At 41.9% G+C, this 19,791-nt stretch overlaps 1 protein-coding gene across 5 annotated transcripts in view; it reads left to right on the top strand.

Moving 5' to 3' along the window:
- The first annotated feature begins 1,266 nt into the window (after nucleotides 1-1,266).
- Nucleotides 1,267-19,791, top strand: part of LOC126354996 (protein shank) — a 289,319-nt gene continuing 270,794 nt past the window's right edge. For all 5 annotated transcript variants that reach the window (XM_050005110.1, XM_050005111.1, XM_050005113.1 and 2 more), the window contains exon 1: nucleotides 1,267-1,317. The gene's annotated coding sequence lies outside the window, so the exon portion shown is untranslated. The remainder of the gene's footprint in view (nucleotides 1,318-19,791) is intronic.

Here is a 19,791-nt window from a genome sequence, read left to right on the forward strand (position 1 = left end):
AACCTTGGTCTCAACATCATAACCATAGACCCACGTCTCATCACCAGCTGTGGTTCTCTTAAGGAACATTTCCTTCTCATTTGTGCAGTCCTAAAGATCTTCACAGACTGCGAAACGAATGTCTTTCTGGACTTGAATCAAGAGCCGTGAGACGAATTTGGCGACTACACGATTCATTCCAAAATCCCGTGTCAGAATTTCGTGACAAGATCCGGCTGAACTTTTACAGTCTTCTGCAATCTGTCGGACAATCAGTCTTCGATTGGCACGCGCAATTTCATTGACGTTCCTGACGAGCGCCGTCAGTAGACGTCGAAGGGCGTCCAGAACAAGAGTCATCTTTAACTTCCGTCAGGCCATTTTCAAATTGTGTGAACCATTCGTAACATCAAGTACGGCTTAAGCACTCATTACCGCAGGATTTCTGCAACATTTGGTGTGTATCTGTAAAGGTTTACTTGAGTTTCACGCATAATTTAATGCAGACGCGTTGTTCCTCTAACTCTGCAACCTCGAAATTCGCAAACTGTGCAATACAACGCTCTACACAATACAGCACTGAACAACAACTAACAGACATACAACAGTGAAACTTCCGGCGGTTACACAATAAACACTGGCGTGTGCAGGGATGCCAACCGTATTTCGCTCCAACATAACATTAGCGCGTAATTACGAATGTTCCGGAATTTTTTGAACAGACCGCATATACGTCAATAGGAATTAACATACGCGGTGAAGTTCACTCACTTCTCCTTTGCGTGTAGCAATTCAGTTGGAGTATTACAATATCGTAAAGTTAGTTTATTTTCTATATTTCCATTCATTTATGACCTGTGGGATAGTATACTTTGAGAAATGTTAGTTAGGTACAACACATTCATTGTACACAGTGCTGTAAGGGTAATGTTTGGAGTACATCTACGAGACTCCTGTAGGCAATTCTAGATCTACTTTTGTATGCCAATATCAACTTCGCCATAGGTTAGTTCCTTGACGAAGTTTATATTTAGCTACCTTTCATTAAAATAAAAAAAAACTCGGTTTAAACATGCGCAGTTTTGTAAACCAGTTGAAACGCTCCACGCCTCAGCAAGATGTCGACATCTCGGTCTATGGAGAATGAAAATAATTAGCACAGTAGTGTGTGTAGGCTTCATGGGGAAAAGAATCTATGTATTTTATTTACAATTGTGGTACCACATGCACTCATTGAAAGTTACCTTTATGTTTCTGTTACAGCGTTGCTGTACCAAAGGATTCCGTCGATTCACCCGTTTGCCTACTTTTCTCGCCAAATGTAATCCCAGTCACTCGGTAAGTTTTGAGTAGTATGTAATTATTTATTCTTTTTTCTGCGAAAAAGTAAAAAGAAATTCATTTTTTAAGGTGACTTCACGTATCTTGAGAAACAGAGCAATAGTGTTTTTCAGTATTAGTATCGTGCGAAACGCTTAAAATAAATAGAAATCTCCGTCAGACCATCTCTCTTAGATGATACGCCGCTGTTACTATAGACATTCATTTAGTACGGTACAAAAGATTTTCCGTTACGGACACAACCAGCGGTCATATTGCAACGACTTTCGCCCCTTTAAGCTTAAAAATTATATTCATAATCGCAGTTATTGTTACGAACACACTTTTCAAGTACAAATTGGACAACTACTTAACTTTACATTTCTTCGTGTAACATAGTTGTTTGATGAAAGACTTCCAATTCTCTGCTCTTTCCTTAGCTTTTTTTCACACAGTCGTTTCATAATACCTTACAAGCAAGTATGGTGGGTCTGACACACCGGTGTCAATGTGTTCTTTTTTCCATTTCCAGGAGTGTATTAAAAATTTATATTTCGTTTTATAATGTGTAGCTCTTAAAATTCTAAGATTATTGTGGTACATAAATAAATAGGATTCTTTTGAAAAATGTGATTATTTTTAAAATGATGTCATGTGCTTGAGAAATACGTTAGCGATTTTTCACCCAATGCGAAGATGGTTTGGAATAAATTTAAAAAATGTGTTGGATTTAAAAATCTTAAGATTAATTAGCTCGTTAAGCTTTTTTTAAAAAAGTAAACATGTCTCCACTCCTTTTAAGACTGCAGGCATAACATAAAAATGGACAGTAATAGTTTCATATAGACAGGTTAATGAAGTAATTAAGAATTCTTTTTGTATGATGATGGCCTTACTATTTGACGGTGTTTCGTATCTTTTGTACCGACGCTTTAGAATTTCAGTAATAAATATGCTTATAATAGTTGTTTTAAAATTATGGAAACTACTAGAGCGGAGTTGCAATTTTGGAGTGCGTGAAGTCTCGTTAAACACGCTGTACATTTCGAAGCTTTTTTTTATTTCAATTTGGACGATTCGGAGTTCCGCAGAAAACTGCCTTTAAAACACTTACAGGAATGTGGAAATGTGACATTAAATAACATACAACAGCAACATAGATATTTGTAGTTGATGTCCTAAGACATGGAAAAGTCTGGAAGTGCCGTTTACTCAGAAATGGATTTTGAGGTGGCGTATAATGTCTGCAGCAAAATGTCATACGCCCCGCAGTTTGGTAGCAATAACAGTTCTGTTAAATCAGATTCGCGTTCTGCTTTAGGAGTACTATCTCATCTACAAATTTGTCTAAAAAGAGAAAAGATGGAGAAGCCACACCATTCACTGCCGCGTGGGAATTTATTTGCTTCTCGTAACGTTTGTAGCTATGCAAACTGCTTAACATCCCATAGCACTATTATGAGTGGGAAAAATACTCCTTTAGACATCATTACAACATCATCCACAAAGACAATATGATTCAATTGTATTCTGATGTGAGTGACTGCTGACTGAGCCGAAAGCTGCCATTAGGAGGAGAGGGGAAACAAGAACTGAGTTAAAATCTTTTATGGTCGGCACCACCAGTTACTTGAATTCATTAAGTCTCTTGATGTAAGGAGAGAATCAATCGGTAACAGATATAGCGGACAATACTGACGCCATAAAAAAATTAAATATGTGTAAAAGGCAGTTTCAAGTTCATGATTTGGAGCGTGTCACAGAACTCAAGGCACTCATATGTGGATTAGGTATGACCGACTGCGTTTCAGTAGTTAAAACATTACGGCATTGGTTCTCAAAGAGATACCAAGACTTTGCCCTTCTGAAAACTGATTTCGATTTATCTGTGAGACTCCTCTCGGTTTTGGCTGCTGATCTAACTCATTACTTCGATCTTGAGCCGACAGAGGTACAGTATAACACCCAGCTCAACGGCCTGTTCTTCCAGTCCAAGAATTTACAAGATTCGTATAAAATGTTACACCAAGACCAAAAGCTACCACTGCACAGAGAAGCTGCTAAAGTTATTTCAGTATTTGGTTCAACACTGTGTGCGAACGTATTTTTCTGTTATGAAACTGACTAAGTCCCGGCAACTTTCAGATTTAACTACAACTGCATGTGTTTCACTGCGACAGTTTCAGTTAACATTACATATTCCAAAACAGAAATGTGTGTGAATTTATAAATATCACAATTTAATGTTAAATGTCAATATGTCAAGCGTTTTGCTCTATAATCTGTGTGTGTTTCTCTGCTCATCGTGTTAACACTGTCTAATGTGCTTAATTAATTGCTTTTGCAGATAAAAGTTAAAAAAATACTCGTGATGAAATCCTGCTTATAAAAGTGATCTGCAATATTCGCCTCTTAGGCTATGCCCTACATTAGCGATAGAATCGAAAATTTACGAAGGACAGTATCTTCGTGAACAATATCATAATTTACGTCATCAACAATGAAGTCCACCAGAGAAATTCTTCGAATATACGCAGTTGAGCAGAAACACATTCGACTACCTCATCACTGAATCAAAGGCGAGTATTTCTCATGTGACCACTAACTTTCAGCAGCCAGTAAGTGTCAACAAATGACTGACTGACGTAAATTTGGAAAAAAATGATTGATTTTTCCCCCGGAGGTGTCAGCCTGCCTTCGGCAGTGGAGCAGCAAGAATGTCTTGTTTGCGCCCTGTCCACAGAGTCTTCAGCGCGCATAGTTCGTTTTCTTTTTCGCCGTAGCTAGTACTCGAGTCAGCTGACATTGAGTCACTGTGGCTCACTCTCACAGATCTTTGCTTCTGAACCTCATTTTTAAATGTTATTGCATGTTATGTAAACTGACTCTTTCCTCGCTTTATCGATAAAAAAAATCTTTCAAATCATATATGGAACATAGATCGAAGTAAATAGCTGTGGCACAGTTGAAATGCTGTTACAGGTTTTAAATAGCATTTACATCGAAGTGAGCCATACTAGGGCTGCTGGTTACACACATTATGCTCCTCAGCCAACAATGAAAACATGCAGCGGACAGTCTACTTCACCAGTTGCAGAACTTGGGATAAAGGCAGTGGTCGTCAGATTACGGCCCGAATCAAGTATTCTTGTGGCCCGCGATTCTCAGCCGTATTTTATAACAATATGCACCTGACAACTAACAGCCGAATCCAAAACGTCAACTAACGCCAAGAGCTGTAGTTTTCTTGTTTAGTAAAAAAAAAAAAACTTATACAGCGAGTCACGATTTTAAGATGTGCTTAATTTTAATCGATGCTGATGAATTCGTCCATGATCTAAGTAAAGTTGGCCGCTTACATAAGGGGTATAGGGGTCAAGCAGCGCGGCCACTGCTGTGTTACAGCGGGAAACGTTTATTGTTTTGTCTTCCAGTACCGATAACTCACGTGTGCGAGCGTCTCGCAGCGATCAGCTGCTACGGTATGAATTTTGAGACGGAACTAATATGGATTTGTGAATGCACGTTACAGAGACGGCCATCTTCATATGTGGTACTTACTTGCAGCAGGAACATTAGATTATAGATGTTATAACACAGTGCAATGAGTAGAGGAAAACTGATTTTCAAATCATATGTCATAGTGTCTCATATTGAATAATGCTTTGTAACATACGTACAGTTTCTTTTATTAACCAATTAACCATCCGCTCACACAGACAACACAAGACTTAGGCAAAGCTGTGCTTCGACTTTGCGACCACTGAGGGTGCAGCAATCTGAAATAGAGAACAGCTGACACGAAGTAATCTGAATGGTACCGATTTTTAACGATCGCTACACGGGGGACAGCTGCCAACTTATCGCGCCCTTACCACAACTAGTCTACTGGACGCTTGCAACATACTAATTTGTGTAGTTTACCAATTAATAATAAGATTGGTACACATGCGGCCCGCGGTGTCGTCCCTCAATGTTATTAGTACTGGCTCTTGAGCAAAAAGCTTCGACGACCACTGGATAAAAGTTCTTGATGCAATAATTTACCAACAGCCGTATGTATTGTAAAAATGTATTTTATTTTATGAACTTCTATGTGCTACCAGTTTCGGCATTATATTGATGCCATGTTCACGCCCCACTCGTGATATGTCGTAAAATCGCTATACACGGAAGGAGCCATTTAACTGGATCCGTGAATCAATTCGTCCTAAAGCAGCTCTTGGTGGTCAGGGGACACAGAATTTGCTCAGCCTGTATAGCGATTTTACGGCTATGGCGAGTGGGGCCTAAAGATGGCTTCAATATAATGTCGAAACTGGTACCATATAGAAGTTAATAAAATAAAATAAATTTATACAGTACATACGGCTGTTGGTAAATTATTGCATCAAGAAGTCCATGCCAGCCGTCGTCCCACGATCCATAATGGATCAACGAAGACTGGATAAATGGGTCCTCACACCACAACACTTTTGTCTACTATCAGCGTCTTCAAGCAACTGTCCACCTTCTTCACTGCGAAATGAGTGGAGATACCTCAGATAGTTCTTATAAGTGAAATTAAAGAAAAAAACCATGTTTGTGATAAATAAGTAGCACTAAACGTGTGATGTGAGAGTGCGTAAGGGAGTACACACGTGGGAAGTGATGGGATGATAATTTGTGAATGTATGCAGTAAACAATTACATCAGATGTGAATTGGCTTTGAGTTATATCGAGGCCAAAGAAAGAAGGCGCTGGCAGCACTACAGTGATGCAGATTGATCGTATCGTCGTGTACATCAACTCGCTGTGTATATAGCTTCAATAAATTTGTTTTCATGGCTTTAGTTAAATCAGATACGTGCAGCGCAGTGTTAGCTCTCATACAGACTCGGTCCCCAGATGTCGTCAGGAACAAACTACCGCGTGTAGCAAGTGCCGGACACGCCGCATGCTAAGCACGTGTAAGACAGCAGGGTGCCTAGACGGCTGCCACTGGCCACCTGCAGAGCATACAAGCCGTGCACTTGCGCCTACACGCCCTGTTCTGCTGCCTGATGCCAACTGCATACCTCTTCCTTACATTACACCCTTCGCTCCGCCGCTGCAGATGTTTAAGGTGGATACGAACATCACTCGTGACATTAAACACGTTGTTCAGCGGCTTGATGTAATGAACACATATCCAACGGCTCGTCATCCAATTACACAGATGTCACTCCTTGACTATACAGTGTGTTTGAAAAAGAACTCCCTAGTTTTAATATTTCTAAAATCGGTACAAAGTAACATACACTATTCTACACTACTGGCCATTAAAATTGTCACACCAAGAAGACGACGTGCTACGGACGCGAAATTTAACCGACAGGAAGAAGATGCTGTGATATGCAAATGATTAGCTTTTCAGAGCATTCACACAAAGTTGGCACCGGTGGCGACATCTACAACGTGCTGACATGAGAAAAGTTTCCAACCGATTTCTCATACACAAACAGCAGTTGACCGCCGTTGCCTGGTGAAACATTGTTGTGATGCTTCGTGTAAGTAGGAGAAATGTGTACCGTCACGTTTCCGACTTTGATAGAGGTCGGATAGTAGCCCATCGCGATTGCGGTTACCGTTGACGCTGCATCACAGACAGGAGCGCCTGCGATGGTGTACTCAACGACGAACCTGGGTGCACGAATGGCAAAACGTCATTTTTTCGGATGAATCCAGGTTCTGTTTACAGCATCGTGATGGTCGCATCCGTGTTGGCGACATCACGGTGAACACACATTGGAAGCGTGTATTCGTCATCGCCATACTGGCGTATCACCCGGCGTGATGGTATGGGGTGTCATTGGTTACACGTCTCTGTCACCTCTTGTTCACATTGACAGCAATTTGAACAGTGGACGTTACATTTCAGATGTGTTACGACCCGTGGCTCTATCCTTGATTCGATCCCTGCGAAACCCTACATTTCAGCAGGATAGTGCACGACCGCATGTTGCAGGTCCTGTACGGGCCTTTCTGGATACAGAAAATGTTTGACTGCTGCCCGCCGGCCGCGGTGGTCTTGCGGTAAAGGCGCTCAGTCCGGAACCGCGTGACTGCTACGGTCGCAGGTTAGAATCCTGCCTCGGGTGTGGATGTGTGTGATGTCCTTAGGTTAGTTAGGTTTAAGTAGTTCTAAGTTCTAGGGGACTGATGACCACAGATGTTAAGTCCCATAGTGCACAGAGCCATTTTTTTTTTTTTTACTGCTGCCGTGGCCAGCACATCCTCCAGATCTCTCACCAATTGAAAACGACTGGTCAATGGTGGCCGAGCAACTGGCTCGTCATCGTACCTCAGTCACTACTCTTGATGAGCTGTGGTATCGTGTTGTGAAGCTGCATGGGCAGCTGTACCTGTACACGCCATCCAAGCTTTGTTTGACTCAATGGCCAGGCGTATCAAGGCCGTTATTGCGGCCAGAGGTGGTTGTTCTGGGTACTGATTTCTCAGGATCTACGCACCCAGATTTGCGTGAAAATGTGATCACATGTCAGTTCTAGTATAATATATTTGTCCAATGAATACCCGTTTATCATCTGCATTTCTTCTAGGAGTAGCAATTTTAATGGCCAGAAGTGTAGTTTGTGGTGTCTGATTCATCAACTCTCCAAGTTTGGCTCCCCTGCAGTTGGCAGGTCTGTTTGACCTTGAGACTGCACCAGTGCTGTTTTTTTTTCCCTCTGTTCCCCCAGTTCAGTCCAGGCGAGCGTGCAGTGCAGTGCAGAGCAACTGAGCAACGATATGTACTCCGCAACAGAGAGCACAGTGTGTTATTTGGCTTGTGAAAACTGAGTCAGTTATAATAATGCAACGTAATTTTAGACGTCAGTATGGAGGTGAACCACCTACAACAAAAACTAACCATCATTGGCTAAATTCTTTCATTGCAGCCAGTAGTGTTTTAAAAGCAAAATCACGAGGTAGACCGAGAACTTCTGAAGGTGTTGTTGAACAGATCCGTGTTTGTGTGTTCGGAGCCCAAAGAAGTCATTGGCCAGACGTAGTCTACAATTAGGAATGCCTAAAGGTACTGCGTATGATGATATGTGTAAAAGACATCAGTCTGCCAAATGCAACTGCTACATAGGCAGAGCTGGCCCAATACCTTGGCCACCACGAAGGCCAGGCTTAGACCCACTGGACTTTTTCTTTTGGGGCCACACCCTAAAAAATGTGTACACTGAAAAGGTCAGAGGCATCAATCATTTACGGGAAAGAATCGTCGCGGCGGTTGGGGCAGTTACACCTGAAATGTTGGTGAATACGTAGCGAGAAGTGGAATATCATTTCGATGTTTGGAGGGCAACAAATGGATCCCAAGTTGAAACAAAACTTTCAGGAAACCTCTTTCATGATATGTACTCATTGATGTAACTTTTCATTAATTCCCCCATTAAATTTATACTTAAAACTAGGGAGTTCTTTTTCAAACACTCTCTATTATCACGTACTCATTTGAAAAAGTGCACTGGCAGTTGTTGAAAGCTCACTGTATGTTATCACCTCCTCGTATCCTCTAACATGTGCTTTGTATATCCTTACACAAATGTTTAAGCCATCACATGTTCCGCTTATATAATATCGTGTGGAATAAGTGATATATACAACAAAAACCAATAAATGAAGAAAAAATGGTGGAGTGCAAATAGAACTCGTGCACTGAGGGTTCTGTACAAACTTATATATGTAAATAGTTCCTCCATCACTGGATTCCAGTGTCTCGACGACTTTTGTCTGTTATTGACATCGATACAAGCATGATATAAGTCCTGGGAATTCTAAGACTATATCAGAATCAGTACAGTAGTTCCTCAGACTAGCCTGGACATACAGAAATAAGCGAGCAGGGGACTTCAGTTTTATACGTACAGAGAGGAGATTTAATAAGCCATTGTTTATTTACTTAGTAAAACATGGCTACAGCTTACATTTTATGCTTGCATGCAGTAATGCAGTAATATTTTTTGTTATGCTTTTGGCGGATAATTAATGTTCTAATAGTAAAAATATATTTTTAATGTGATATAATTGCGGTTTAACAATGTTTAGATTTTTTCCCTTTACTTGTACTGTGAAGCCTCCGTTCTTGCAAATTTCATGATTGTAGGTCAGCGAGAAGCACCCTATAACTTTTGATGAGTGAGTTTACGAGTTATCAAAATGTCTGCACAAATGGCCGTATCTTTTGCTTGCATTGTTTAGGAGCTTCAATTTTTTTCACACTACGAAGGGGCCATAGACGTTAGTATGTGACAAATTTCAACTTGTTATATCTAGCCCTTCCTGAGCAAAAGTGTTCTGAACATTCGTACAAAGAGGCAGCCGGACAGCAAAGGGATCCAGTAAGGGTTCCATTTTTACGGATTGAACTAAGTAACCCTTGTATTATAAATAGTTAACTACCACATTGATGTAGAATTTCAGAACGATGTCTTGATTGTGGTGGTCATGTTTTATAGCCTGCTGCATTAGAGTCCTTCATACGGCCTCATTTGAAGACTATGCTTCAAAAAATCTCAGTCGAAAGTTGCACAGACATAGTCGCTGATAATCCTTCTTGTTGTACACTAGGATATGTACAATGATTTGCTAGGCGTCGCTGAAAATTGTATAGGGATCAAGGCCGTCAGTAACTTGAGCCATTATGTTAGCAGTAACAAAACAGATAATTTAGCGCTACTGTTAGAAATGGACACTACTTTTGCCTAAGATTATACATTAGCTTGTTTCCTTTTAAAGTATACCTTGTCTCTTTGCACCTCCCTGAAGAGTTACCTTCTATTGAACATCCCACAGGAATGAATTACTCAGTTGTATAATTAGGCTTTGACCGCTATCCACGTGCCCGGATACATTACGCGTTGAGCAATATATCCATGCTTACACCTAAGCCCAGAAGCCACAGAAAGGTTTGTGGAGGAGGCTACGTCGTGTCACATCTATGTTACGAAGGGACGTACAGCAGTTGTTGAATACAGGTCTCACCTTTTCGAGCAACGGGATTTGGATCCTGGCCATTTTACTTTGAAATCACTTATGGCAGATTACAGAACAATTAGTTTAAAAAAATATACACACGACCATATTCCTTCCTCATCCTTGTTGAGTCCGAGCTGTTGCTCAGTCGCTAATGACCTCATCATCGCTGGAACGTTTCGTTCCATTTTACGTTTATGTCGTTGTCGTCGCGGTCACCTTTACCTATCTAACGAACAATTCCATTATCGCTCTTGTAAACAACTGAAGGATTATCGAGATTCGCAGCAACTTCCTTGTGATTTAAGCAAATTTCTGAATGTGTTCAGAAATATTTTCAATAGTTTGTAGATATTTGTCGACAATTACGTTGCATGCGAAAATCTTAATTATAGCTGCTAGTCTTGAGTTAATACTATTCATGATTAGGTACATGAAAAATTGTAAAAATACCTCATGCAGCGGATGATTATCAGTGCCAGTCATAACCGGTAGCAATAATAAGACTTTTATAGCGATTTACGAAGTGCAGCATGAGTTTTGTTCTTCAGTTTGCTCGTAATTAGAAACGCTGTCGTAGGTGAAAGCCATCAAAGCTTCGTACTGCGGTTTTCTGTTTATCTGGCAACCATTGCTGATTTGAGATGCTGAGGCGCCTGGCAGTATCCCAGAGAACTCTCGCTTTCCATCCCGAAAGTAAGCTGTTCCAGCAAAAGTCTGCGTGTGTAAACAGCGGCCGCTGGTGAAAGGGAACCACAAACCACATTTGCGTCAGGCCCTTAATCTCCTGTTCCAGACATTTCTCGGAATCTTCGACGTGGAGGACTCAGAAACGCTTCGGTTATTGCAACACTATTTCTAATTTCAAAAAATTTCTTTACACTTTTATTTATTATTATTTATTCATCTAACATGACCTGCTCCGTAGTTACCTACTGCAAATCACGTCTTAAATGACACTGGAACGATAGTACGTTTAGAAATTAATGATCTTTTACAGCTTAATAAAATAATAGTAATGAAAACTGAGGAAATAACTAAAAAGATTAAAAATAAACGTAGAGTACAATACGATCACCTCCTACAATTCGTGTCTCTAATATAACGTTTGTGCGAGTACAAGCCTTCCCGAGTTCTCAAACTAATTCTTTACTTGAACTTTCCATCGGTACTGCGCCGGCATCTGTAGTAGTCGCGGCGCAGCACCGGTGCTAACCGCACGGGATTTTTATTTCCTAAATGAAATCCAGTGGTTTTGAGGGAATCGTTTGAACTCGAGTTTTCGCGTCCCGTGTCTGCAGGATTTTGACGCACCGATTCCGTCAATAACGAATCGATCTCGTAGCTCTCCTATCGATGGATTGCTCTTCGACCCGAGCCACGTTAAAGATTTTTATCCAATACCCCTTTGGCTCGTATACGAACCGTGTTCTCTGACAGATTTTCAGGCTAACCTTGTTCTCTTTGAGATTTTCAGGCTCTCTTTCTCATGCGACGTTTTGAGATTCAAACTGGAGCACGTAGAGATTGAGGACAGTGATCCTAATCATCTGTAAAGTGTCGTATGTATAATTCATTCATTTCAGTAATATGTATGTAATTTAAATAATGAAACATATTTTTCCTTGCTTACACGATATTTTTCGTGAATTTATTGCCATGCTGGAATGCAAATATTTACATAAGTATTTTGCATGATGTTTGAATTTGATTGTTCTGCCTCTCTTCCTCTGTAGTTGTCTTTCTGAGGTTACACTGTAATCGGAAAGTAGGATAAACTATGTCGGGAGTTCTTTGTTTACTCGCTAATGTTAGAAAATTGTATTTTTGTCTGCCTACTTACATGTACTCTGCGTCCTTCATTACGCATAAACATGCCCCCCCCCCCCCTTTCACAAACACACGCAAACAAGAGCACACGCACAAGCCATTACTCAAACGGATTGTTTGTGAAAACAAAATATGATACAAAGATAATATGACACTACAGCTTCACATAGAGTTTGGATACAGTCGGAGATGTTATGTTTTCTCTGGATTCGATTATTTACAAGAAATTGTCATTTATAACTTTTATATTCGTATTACTGTCTTTTAAGTGGTCACCTACGCTTTATATTCTAGTTTATACTTTTTTGATGCAGATACTGAGCGGAGTATATGAAGAACCGAACATATTTATGGAATTTGCTATTGTTATTGTATACAGTGTAAACATTTGAGGAAATTAACTCACGGCCTAGTTTGTCATTGAGAATTTTTACCCCTTGCTTTTTGTGGTATACAGCGATTTCCAGTCTCTCCATTAAATCCATTGAATGTGATTTCTGGAAGTCACGGACTATCTTACGATCCCCTTCTTTGTTTCCGAATGGGTATCCAATGTTTTTTTTATGCGTGTTGCTATTGCTAAGATTGTGGACTGGTTAAGTGCGTAGTGGTTGATGTCTTCAGTGTATCTGCTGTGAAAGCACCTGCCAGTCTGTATGTACTATGTAGTAGCTTGAGCAAGCTCTACAAGTGATTTTGTACATTCCTGAGTCTGAGAATCTATCTTTTTATTTTTAATTAGATGTGAACTAATTTCGTTGTCATTTGTTGTATGTGAAGAAAGCTGCTTTCACTTTATGTGACCTAAGTATGTCTGCAGTTTTGTGAAGAATGTTACCTACATAAGGTATGCTGGCCATACATCTGATTGTATTATTAGTTCCACGCACGTGCTAACGTCAAACAAAATACCTTTGAAATATTTGCACTTCATAATGAGAATATATTCTCGAAATGTATTGCGCAAAGCTTGAAGAAATGTGTAACTGCTGCAGTGCATCATTATGTAAATCATGACATTTGCGGGCTTTCCAGAAACATCGATAAAATGATGATGATGATTGAAATTAATCTGTACGTACATAATAAATAAAAAGCTGCAGCCGTCGTTTTGACAGTCAGTTGATAGCTGATAGTTGCAGACACAACGTCGCTGCTACAGATTCTACGGAAGGCTTTTCATATATGTTCGCCACCGATGCCGTCGTGCTTATGATTGGAGTTCACCCCATCAGCTATAGTTAAAGCCTGAAGATGGTGTACTGAGTCACAGAATCTGCTCGCAATATAATAACGTCAAAACGACGGCTGCAGGTGTCTCATTTTACTACGTAAGTGAACGGCCGAAGCCCCGCAGACCATCAGTCAGAAGGGCGGACACACAAAAACTTAGTCTATACCTGTCTCGGTGTTATAATTTTCACAGTGGTTAGAATAAGTAAGCAGCTGGAAGGGAACCAAATTCTTTAGCGTCGCGCCGGCTGACTGAAGAGTCGTTTGACAGGCAGCTAATGCAGCTGCTCACGGCTGCGTGTCGTGTCGCCAGCTCGTATGCAGAGTGCGTAGGCACGTCTCGCCTCGCACGCAGCTGAGCCAACCACGCATCACGTGTCACGCAGCACACGTAGCGGCGCGGTGTGTGTGTGTGTGTGTGTGTGTGTGTGTGTGTGTGTGTGTCAGCCGTCATTCCACACCCAGCTCACGAGTGCCTGTTCAAACTGGGCTCTTCGCGGTTAAACGCTGTGTACTCTGGCTGCCGACGCAAACTCACATTGCAGGCGGAAGCGGCGCGTCCCAGCGGTTAGCCACGCCAGAGTTTTCAGCCGTTTCTTCTTCTAGAGCTCCCTGTTGATCTGCGAAGAGTAACTCTCCTGTCTCCCTTATTGACGTCCCCCACCTACATTGCTGGAAAACGCTACCAAACAACCGTACACTGCCTTAAACACCGTTTGTTAACAGGACTACTGAAATATCAGACGACCATATGAACGCCGACCGTTGTGGCCAAGCGGTTCTAAGCGCTTCCGTCTGGAACCGCGCGACCGCTACGGACGCAGGTTCGAAGCCTGCCTCGGGCATGGATGCGTGTGACGTCTTTAGGTTAGTTTGGTTTAAGTAGCTCTGTTCTAGGGGAGTGATGACCTCAGATGTTAAGTCCCATAGTGCTGAGAGCCATTCGAACCATATGAACACAGAGAGGCCGAGAGGTTCTGGGTGCTTCAGTCTAGAACCGCTCGACCGCTACGTCGCAGGTTCGAATCCTGCCTCGGGCATAGATGTGTGTGACGTCGTTAGGTTATTTAGGTTTACGTAGTTCTAAGTTCTAAGGGACTGATGATCTGAGACGTTAAGTCCCAAAGTGCTCAGAGCCATTTGAACCATTTTGAACATAGAGATCATCATTATCAGCTTCCTCTTCACTATCATTAAAACATCCTATCTTCAACAGCATCAACAGCTTCGTCCTCACCTTCAACGAAACTTCCTTATTATCAGCTTCCTCCTGACCCTCAACAACACTTCCTATCATCATAATCATCATCATCATCATCAGATTCTTCCTCACCATCATCAAAACTTCCTCGTCATCATCATCGTCGTCATTTCCATCGTGTCTCTCATCTTCTCATGAGCATATCATCGTGTTTTTCATCTTCCTCATCGTCATCCTCAGGTTTCTTATCTTTCTCAAGACCATCATTATCAGCTTCATCATCATCAGGTTTCTCATAATCAGCACCACCACCATCGGCGTTGTGTTCCTCATCACCATAATCACACATTTGAGATCTAGTGATGCAGACTCGTCTCCTCTAGACTTTCCCTGCATTACAATCTATGCATCCATAAGTCCCTTCATGTTTTATAATACCTCTATCCACCTTAATTAGGTTTTCTTCTCGATCGTTTCTTGGAATCCAGCAAAGAATGACTCTGATCTGTTGAGCACCGTGTCTCCAGGTTACCCATCTCCGTTTCATTTCCATTTCTGTTCTTTTCTCTTCTAGTAATTCCAAACATGCAGAGCAATCGTGAATTTTGGAATAGTCTTCGCATTAAAAGTTTGTGCCTTAATGGCATAAGTCTAAACTGCAAACACACACTGCTTGTAAACATTCCGTTTCAGACATTTGCATTATGAAAATCTTATTTAGTTTATCAAAACTGTTCCGAAACATATTTACCCTTATGTTTACTTCTGTTTCTGCCCATCTGATTATTGTATCCAGCTGCGTTAAGAACAAAAATTCATCAAATATTTGCCTTATTTCATTATTAATTCACTTTTTTTTATTTTCGACGTGCTGGCCATGCACCATTAATACATTTGGCCTGCTTTCAGACTTTAGAGCTACCTGCGCCAGAAGCAAGTGTGCAACGTCATCAGCAATTGAAGGTGGTTGAGGCATAGTACCGTTTTCTTGCTCCCAATTGATCAGAAGACGCACACTAAGGCTGTTAAAAATAGGTTTACCAGATTCGTGTTCCAGTTTAGAGATTTTACCGTATCTACATCTACATGACTACTCTGCAATTCACATTTAAGTGCTTGGCAGAGGGTTCATCGAACCACAATCATACTATCTCTCTACTATTCTACTCCCGAACAGCGAGCGGGAAAAACGAACACCTAAACCTTTCTGTTCGAGCTCTGATTTCTCTTATTTTATTTTGATGATCATTCCTTCCTATGTAGGTTGGGCTCAACAAAATATTTTCGCATTCGGAAGAGAAAGTTGGTGACTGAAATTTCGTAAAAAGCTCTCGCCGCGACGAAAAACGTCTATGCTGTAATGACTTCCATCCCAACTCGTGTATCATATCTGCCACACTCTCTCCCCTATAACGCGATAATACAAAACGAGCTGCCCTTCTTTGCACCCTCTCGGTGTCCTCCGTCAATCCCACCTGGTAAGGATCCCACACCGCGCAGCAATATTCTAACAGAGGACGAACGAGTGTAGTGTAAGCTGTCTCTTTAGTGGACTTGTTGCATCTTCTAAGTGTCCTGCCAATGAAACGCAACCTTTGGCTCGCCTTCCCGACAATATTATCTATGTGGTCCTTCCAACTGAAGTTGTTCGTAATTTTAACACCCAGGTACTTAGTTGAATTGACAGCCTTGAGAATTGTACTATTTATCGAGTAATCGAATTCCAACGGATTTCTTTTGGAACTCATGTGGATCATCTCACACTTTTCGTTATTTAGCGTCAACTGCCACCTGACACACCATACAGCAATCTTTTCTAAATCGCTTTGCAGCTGATACTGGTCTTCGGATGACCTTACTAGACGGTAAATTACAGCATCATCTGCGAACAACCCAAGAGAACTGCTCAGATTGTCACCCAGGTCGTTTATATAGATCAGGAACAGTAGAGGTCCCAGGACGCTTCCCTGGGGAACACCTGATATCACTTCAGTTTTACTCGATGATTTGCCGTCTATTACTACGAACTGCGACCTTCCTGACAGGAAATCACGAATCCAGTCGCACAACTGAGACGATACCCCATAGCTCCGCAGCTTGATTAGAAGTCTGATGGAAGCTGGAGCATTGGCGTAAGTAGATACTATACTGAGTGTATTTGATGGCCACTTTCTTCACCAACGAATGCATCACAACCAGTAACATCGAACGATAACAAGAATTGAGATCACTTGCTTGTATGTGAGAGACAGACCTCTTAATTATAGCGCCAGCAAAGAAGAGCACAAATGTCGAGTTTGTCTATTTTTGAGTCACTGTGCCGGCGTCCACGTGAGTAGTTCTGTGTGATGGACTGAGGTGGATGGTCGACGAGCTAAATAGCCAGCTGGTACACACACAAGTTTAGTCTCTGTCCACGCTATTCTCGGTGGGGTCTTAACGAATCAAGATTTGCATCTCAGTACGAATGGGAAGGAATCATTAATTGAATGTGAATTGATAAAATGGGCAAGATAACGAGATAGCAAAACATCTAGAGCCGGACTCAGTCTCTGCTGTTTTATTCGTTCCTGCTTTCCAGTATTTTCATAGATCACTTCAGGTGAATACTGGTGCGGTTTACTCACCACTCGACATGAATTCTGATGACAGGAATCCTCTAAGCTTTGCTTGACATATTGATTTTAATAAGAACATAGGATGTCAGAAACTTGACAACCGGATGCTCGCAGCTATGAGTTTTCCATCGTTGGCGTAGTTTCCCATCATTAATACCTTAAAGCACAGAGTGCATCAACAAACATTCCTGTTGGCAGCACTCTCCTTTGCTTTTTAAAGGCTGTAATTCATTAACAGCAGCCAGGAAAAGTTCTTTTTTGGACACGCAGATGCACCAAGTCACAGTTACTAAATGTTAGTCATCTGTTCCGGTGTCTCACCAGGAAGCCGGCCTGCAAACCATAGCAACGGGAGACGGCTATCGCACCTTAAATTGTACAGTACATGTCATGGTAGAGAGGATAAGGGGAATCTCCGAAGGGGAGTAGTTTTTAACTGCGTTCCCAAGTCGCGAGATCCATCGCTGATAAGTGGGTCACTGCGACGGATTAAAGACTACGACATTAATAAACATGGCCAAGTGTCCTTCTTGGTGCTTCACATTTGATGTTTGTTCTCTGCGCCAGTGAAGTTTCGAACCGCTCTGGCAGATCGCAGAGAACTATTGCAGCCTCAAAATGGCGTCTACATACAACTCATGCTACAAACAGCGTGCTGTTATTGAATTCTTGTGTAGAGAAAAAGAGACCGTGTTGAACATCCATAAAAGTTTGTGTGCAGTGTATGGCGATGCTGCAATTGATAGGAGTACAGCTGGGCGATCGGTAAAGAAAGTTACAGCCTCAGGAAATGCAGAAACAGAGCTTCATGGTCAGCTCCGCTCGGAACGTGCGGTCACAGCCACTGCTCCAGACGTCTGAATCGTGCGGATGCCATTATTCATACCGAGCGGTGCAACACAACTCAACTGGCTCTACAGTTGTCGGTCAGCATTGGAAGTGCGTCTGCAGTGATTGAGACTCTCGGATATTCAAAGAGGTGCTCACGACGGGTTCCACGAATGCTCACAGTGGACCACAAGATTCAAAGAAAGGCCATTATATCTAAATTGGTGGAGCGTTTTGAGACCGACGGAGAGGCCTTTCTGTCACGTAGAGTTACGGGGGACGAAAACTCGGTGCACCACTTAGCGCCTGAAACAAAAAGGCAATTCATGAAGTGGAATCATTTGAATAAACTTAAGAACCGTTTCCGACGTGTTCAAATGGTTCAAATGGCTCTGAGCATCCGTAGAACTCAGAACTACTTAAACCTAACTAACCTAAGGACATCGCACAAATCCATGCCCGAGGTAGGATTCGAACCTGCTACCGTAGTAATCGCGCGGTTCCAGACCGAAGCGCCTAGAACCGCTCGGGCACTCCGGTCGGCTCCGACGCGTTCGATCGGACAAGAATCCAGCAGAAATCTTGCTCCAGCACGATAATGCACGCGCGCACATAAGTCTGAGAACCCGGGTACACATCGCCAAAGTATGTTGGGCCTCATTGCCTCATCCATCCTACAGTCCAGACCTGGCATCCTCAGTCTTCCATCTCTTTGGGCCGTTTAAAGATTCTCTACGGGGCACCACACTCTTTGAAGATAAAGAGAGAGTCAGTCATGCAGTGAAAAGACGCTACGCGAACAGGACAAGAGCTTTTATTAGCACGGAATACATACTCTTCCAGAACGTTGGTATGCATTCCTAGAACGTGATGAAGACTACGTGGAAAAATCAAATTCTAAATCTTAACAATAAATATGTTCTGAGAAAGAAATATGGAGCGTTACTTATTAAACGACTCTCGTGTATTGGTTTCGCAGTTTTCTCAGACACCGTTATTAAAACTGGTGCATAAGATAGTGGCCAAAAAAAAAAAGAAGTCCCCTGGTACAATCCGAACAGCAAGGAGACGTATCTATCTGTGTACGGAGCGACTTCTTACTAGAAACACTCCCCGGGCAGACGGTTGCTTGGCGTAGCAGAAGCTTAGTTGTTACATGCTTGTAAACTCCCACGCGTAGCCCCATAAGGCATTGTAAGGAAAATTCGCAGCCATTGGAGTTGTTGTTGGCAACTTTAAACTTTTTGCTTCGGTTAAAATGAATCGGATTGAACAATACAGCGCAGCGTCTGGTCTAATGAGACTTCTTGGCAGTCTGAAACTGTATTTAAAAGTTTCGTCTAAATAAAAAAAAACAGGACTTACCAGCAAAATATCTTGACTGGGCTTGAAAGTAAAACCCATTAGCTACATCACATTTCTGACACCGGTTGTACAGCTGTTGGAGAGTGTCAGCAAACGCCTCTTATGCAATCGCTAGAAGGACCGTGATCACGCGATGTTTGATGTCCGCAATGTCTGCCAATATTCGAGAACAATAGTGTTTACACTGTTTTTGTTTGTCTTCAACTCTTCTGCTCTCATTCTCAAAGACAGCCGCCTATCACCCGCAAGCATCCGTTTTCACGTCACAAAGTGATTTGCAGCAACTGCAGTGATGGATCGTGACATTGTTTTTTTCTGCCTACATAAACGATCTGGGGGACACGGTAAGCAGCAGTTTCCTGCTGTTTGCTAATGACAGTCGCTGATCCACTACTATAAGTTAGTTTCAC

This window comes from Schistocerca gregaria, chromosome 3 (assembly GCF_023897955.1).
Source record: "Schistocerca gregaria isolate iqSchGreg1 chromosome 3, iqSchGreg1.2, whole genome shotgun sequence".
Lineage (NCBI taxonomy): Eukaryota > Metazoa > Arthropoda > Insecta > Orthoptera > Acrididae > Schistocerca > Schistocerca gregaria.